Consider the following 6169-nt stretch of genomic DNA (forward strand, 5'->3'; position numbering starts at 1 on the left):
ACCTATCAAATCAAATCAAATCAAATTTATTTATATAGCCCTTCGTACATCAGCTGATATCTCAAAGTGCTGTACAGAAACCCAGCCTAAAACCCCAAACAGCAAGCAATGCAGGTGTAGAAGCACGGTGGCTAGGAAAAACTCCCTAGAAAGGCCAATACCTAGGAAGAAACCTAGAGAGGAACCAGGCTATGTGGGGTGGCCAGTCCTCTTCTGGCTGTGCCGGGTGGAGATTATAACAGAACATGGTCAAGATGTTCAAATGTTCATAAATGACCAGCATGGTCGAATAATAATAAGGCAGAACAGTTGAAACTAGAGCAGCAGCACATCCCCCTCCCTCCCACCCTCCATCTATCCCCAACCCACCCACCCACCATCTATCCCACTCCTACCCTCCATCTATCCCACTCCCACCCTTCATCTATCCCCTACCTACCCTCCATCTATCCCCTTCCTACCCTCCATCTATCCCCTTCCACCCTCCATCTATCCCCTTCCCACCCTCCATCTATCCCCTTCCACCCTCCATCTATCCCACTCCTACCCTTCATCTATCCCCTACCTACCCTCCATCTATCCCCTTCCTACCCTCCATCTATCCCCTTCCCACCCTCCATCTATCCCCTTCCACCCTCCATCTATCCCACTCCCACCCTTCATCTATCCCCTACCTACCCTCCATCTATCCCCTTCCTACCCTCCATCTATCCCCTTCCTACCCTCCATCTATCCCCATCCTACCCTCAATCTATCCCCCTCCGTCCCACCCTCCATTTATCCCCCTCCCTCACACCCTCCATCTATCCCAAAGCCACCCACCCACCATCTATCCCACTCCCACCTCCCATCTATCCCCCTCCCACCCTTCATCTATCCCCTTCCCACCCTCCATCTATCCCCTTCCACCCTCCATCTATCCCCTTCCACCCTCCATCTATCGCCTTCCACCCTCCATCTATCCCCTTCCACCCTCCATCTATCCCCTTCCACCCTCCATCTATCCCCTTCCCAACCTCCATCTATCCCCCTCGCTCCCCCCACCCTCCATCTATCCCCTTCCTACCCTCCATCTATACTGCTCCTACCCTCCACCTATCCACTCCTACCCTCCACCTATCCCCTCCCACCCTCCATCTATCCCCTTCCTACCCTCCATCTATCCCCATCCTACCCTCCATCTATCCCCCTCCGTCCCACCCTCCATCTATCCCCTTTCTACCCTCCATCTATCCCCTTCCTACCCTCCATCTATCCCCTCCCACCCTCCATCTATCCCCTTACCACCCTCCATCTACACTGCTCCTACCCTCCACCTATCCACTCCTACCCTCCACCTATCCACTCCTACCCTCCACCTATCCCCTTCCACCCTCCATCTATCCCCTTCCCACCCTCCATCTATCCCCCTCCCTCCCAACACCCTCCATCTATACCCCTCCCACCCTCCATATATCCCCCTCCTACCCTCCATCTATCCCCTTCCCACCCTCCATTTATCCCCCTCCCTCCCTCACCCTCCATCTATCCCCTTCCCACCCACCCTCCATCTATCCTCCTCCCTCCCCCCACCCTCCATCTATCCCCTTCCCACCCTGCATTTATTCCCTCCCACCCCCCATCTATCCCTTCCCACCCTCCATCTATCCCCTTCCTACCCTCCATCTATCCCCTTCCTACCCTCCACCTATCCCCCTCCCTCCCCCCACCCTCCATCTATCCCCCTTCCTCCTCCCACCCTCCATCTATTCCCGTCCCACCCTCCATCTATCCCCTTCCACCCTCCATCTATCCCCGTCCCACCCTCCATTTATCCCCCTCCCTCCCTCCCCCACCCTCCATCTATCCCTGTCCCACCCTCCATTTATCCCCCTCCCTCCCCCCACCCTCCATTTATCCCCCTCCCTCCCCCCACCCTACATCTATCCCCCTCCCTCCCCCCACCCTCCATTTATCCCCCTCCCTCCCCCCACCCTCCATCTATCCCCCTACCTCCCTCACCCTCCATCTATCCCCTTCCTACTCCCTCACCCTCCATCTATCCCCCTCCCTCACCCTCCATCTATCCCCTTCCCACCCTGCATTTATTCCCTCCCACCCCCATCTATCCCCTCCCACCCTCCATCTATCCCCCTCCTACCCTCCATTTATCCCCTTCCCACCCTCCATTTATCCCCCTCCCTCCCCCCACCCTCGATCTATCCTCCTCCCTCCCCCACCCTCCATCTATCCTCTTCCCACCCTCCATTTATTCCCTTCCACCCCCCATCTATCCCCTCCTACCCTCCACCTATCCACTCCTACCCTCCACCTATCCACTCCTACCCTCCACCTATCCCCTCCCACACTCCATCTATCCCCCTCCGTCCCACCCTCCATCTATCCCCTTCCTACCCTCCATCTATCCCCGTCCCACCCTCCATCTATCCCCCTCCGTCCCACCCTCCATCTATCCCCCTTCTCACCCTCCATCTATCCCCTTCCCACCCTTCATCTATCCCCTTCTCACCCTCCATTTATCCCCCTCCCTCCCTCCATCTATCCCCTTCTACCCTCCATCTATCCCCTTCCACCCTCCATCTATACCCCTCCTACCCTCCATCTATCCCCTTCCCACCCTCCATCTATCCCCCTTCCTCCCCCCACCCTCCACCTATCCCCCTCCCTCCCCCCACCCTCCATCTATCCCCCTTCCTCCTCCCTCCCTCCATCTATTCCCGTCCCACCCTCCATCTATCCCCTTCCCACCCTCCATCTATCCCCCTGTAGTAGGTGCCACACTCCTCACCCACTAAGACAGCGGGAACCAGTAGGGCAGGTGATCGGTGTTGTTCAGTGGAAATAGTGTTTCACACTCTGTTCCCAAATGGTACCCTCTTCCCTAAATAGTTCACTAATTTTTGACCAGAGCCTTGTAGGTCCTGGTTTAATGTAGTGTACTACATAGGGAATGTGGTGCCATTGGGACATACCCAGTGTTCTATGGCATGAGGAGGAAAGTAAAATAAAATATTAAAGAGAGACAGAGCCAGCCTAGTTTACAATTCAAGTGTGTACTTTTGATTGGTGGAAATAAAGTAATGAACTTGATGTGTAGACCTACATCCACCACTGACCTGGATATGCAAGGGAGGGTTACTGTTGTTATATTATCTCAGGAACACTATATAGCATACAGATATGCCATAACTCCTTTACAACCTGTTCCATTCTATAAGGCCACAGCTATAGAGCTGTCTGTGCTAGACCTGAAAGGGCTTTGATCTACGTATTCTTAATTATACTGTTTGTCAATTTAGGACTTCTTCAAGGCATGTTTAAGAAATGCTAATGTGAAAGCCTTCAAGCGTTATAAAAAGGCACAAAACTCCTCATGCGTTATTCAAAGAGCTATTTTGCTTCTCTACTCCCCAAAACTAACTTTAGGAGAGACAAGCAGTGCGTTTTTTTTATCAGTCAGGACAATCCTCACTATAAGAAGCGGGTGTATGGAGGGTCAGATTCTGAACTTCTCCTTTAAATTTTCCATCAATGCACCAATTGTCAATGGATCAAAATTCATTATTAAGTGATCTACGGGAAGGTCCAAGTTATGTACTTACAGCATATGTCAAAGTAGGATTGAGCTCAAAGTGTGTAGCAGGTTAGCGTTTTTTTGTGTGTCATGAATGTTGTTCTGGAGGCAGCTTTGCAGAGTGGTCACTAGCTGGCACTGCCACAAAGTCACAAAATCTTGTTTTAAAACTAACCCTAACATTAACCATAATGCCTAACCCTAACCTCCAATTAAGACCCAAAAGCTAATTTTAAAACAAACCCTAACATTAACCATAATGCCTAACCCTAACCCTAACCCTAACCTTAACATGAACCATAATGCCTAACCCTAACCTCCAATTAAGACCCAAAAGCTCATTTTAAAACTAACCCTAACATTAACCATAATGCCTAACCCTAACCTCCAATTAAGACCCAAAAGCTCATTTTAAAACTAACCCTAATATTAACCATAATGCCTAACCCTAACCTCCAATTAAGACCCAAAAGCTCATTTTAAAACTAACCCTAACATTAACCATAATGCCTAACCCTAACCTCCAATTAAGACCCAAAAGCTCATTTTAAAACTAACCCTAACATTAACTATAATGCCTAACCCTAACCTCCAATTAAGACCCAAAAGCTAATTTTAAAACTAACCCTAACATTAACCATAATGCCTAACCCTAACCCTAACCTTAACATTAACCACAATGCCTAACCCTAACCTCCAATTAAGACCCAAAAGCTCATTTTAAAACTAACCCTAACATTAACCATAATGCCTAACCCTAACCTCCAATTAAGACCCAAAAGCTCATTTTAAAACTAACCCTAATATTAACCATAATGCCTAACCCTAACCTCCAATTAAGACCCAAAAGCTCATTTTAAAACTAACCCTGACATTAACCATAATGCCTAACCCTAACCTCCAATTAAGACCCAAAAGCTCATTTTAAAACTAACCCTAACCTCCAATTAAGACCCAAAATCTAATTTTAAAACTAACCCTAACATGAACCATAATGCCTAACCCTAACCTCCAATTAAGACCCAAAAGCTCATTTTAAAACGAACCCTAACATTAACCATAATGCCTAACCCTAACCTCCAATTAAGACCCAATGTCACGAATATTACCGAAGGTGACTTCCCTTCTTGTTCGGGTGGCTACTTTTGTTCATGTTATTTTTCCTGGACATTAAAGCGTGTTTTTCCCACATCCTTTTGCTCTCTGCGCCTGACTCCACAGAAGCCCGCACCTTAATATGGAGTCAGCAGGAGCAGCGACCACTCCTCTTCCCACGATGGAGGAGAGAGTCCTTCATCACACGTCCATCCTCGAGGCGATGGATCAAATGATGGAGAGGATGGATCGTTGGGAGAGGAATGGTCTCCCTACTACCCCACCGACCCTCCCACCAGCAACTCTACCATCTCCCCCATCGGGATCCGGTTCCAGCCGTCTGCGCATTATGCCTCCGAGGGAGTACGATGGAGCAGCGACGGGGTGCCAGGGATTCCTGCTTCAACTAGAACTCTACCTGGCCACCGTTCGGCCGGCTCCCTCGGACGAGGAGAGCGTGTGTGTCCTCATCACATGCCTTACGGGTAGAGTGATGTCCTATTCGTGTCCTGTGTGAATCTAAGTGTGCGTTCTCTAATTCTCTCCTTCTCTCTTTCTTTCTCTCTCTCGGAGGACCTGAGCCCTAGGACCATGCCCCAGGACTACCTGACATGATGACTCCTTGCTGTCCCCAATCCACCTGGCCATGCTGCTGCTCCAGTTTCAACTTCCACCTGACTGTGCTGCTGCTCTAGTTTCAACTGTTCTGCCTTATTATTATTCAACCATGCTGGTCATTTATGAACATTTGAACATCTTGGCCATGTTCTGTTATAATCTCCACCCGGCACAGCCAGAAGAGGACTGGCCACCCCACATAGCCTGGTTCCTCTCTAGGTTTCTTCCTAGGTATTGGCCTTTCTAGGGAGTTTTTCCTAGCCACCGTGCTTCTACACCTGCATTGCTTGCTGTTTGGGGTTTTAGGCTGGGTTTCTGTACAGCACTTTGAGATATCAGCTGATGTACGAAGGGCTATATAAATAAATTTGATTTGATTTAAGGGTAGAGCCCTTGAGTGGGCCAATGCGGTCTGGAACGGGCCCGACTCAGCGAAGGGCAATTACCCGGAGTTCATCCGCCGTTTCCGGGCCGTGTTCGATCACCCTCCAGAGGGTCGAGCGGCGGGTGAGAGGTTGTTCCATCTCAGGCAGGGGACGAGGAGCGCGCAGGACTTCGCGCTGGAGTTCCGGACCTTGGCCGCTGGAGCAGGGTGGAACGACAGGGCCCTGATAGACCATTACCGGTGTAGCCTGAGAGAGGACGTCCGCAGGGAGCTGGCTTGTCGGGACAATACACTTAGCCTGGATGGACTGATAGACCTGTAGATCCGGTTGGACCATCTGCTAGCTGCTTGCGGACGTTCTAAAAGGGTCCTGTCAGTTCTACCTCCTGACCCTCCCGCTCCTATCCCGATGGAGCTAGGAGGGACCGCGTCTAGGGAGATTGGAGGAGGAGGCTCCTCCTGTACCAGTTGTGGCCGGAGAGGGCACACGTCTGGTC

Source organism: Oncorhynchus kisutch, linkage group LG15, assembly GCF_002021735.2.
Source record: "Oncorhynchus kisutch isolate 150728-3 linkage group LG15, Okis_V2, whole genome shotgun sequence".
NCBI lineage: Eukaryota > Metazoa > Chordata > Actinopteri > Salmoniformes > Salmonidae > Oncorhynchus > Oncorhynchus kisutch.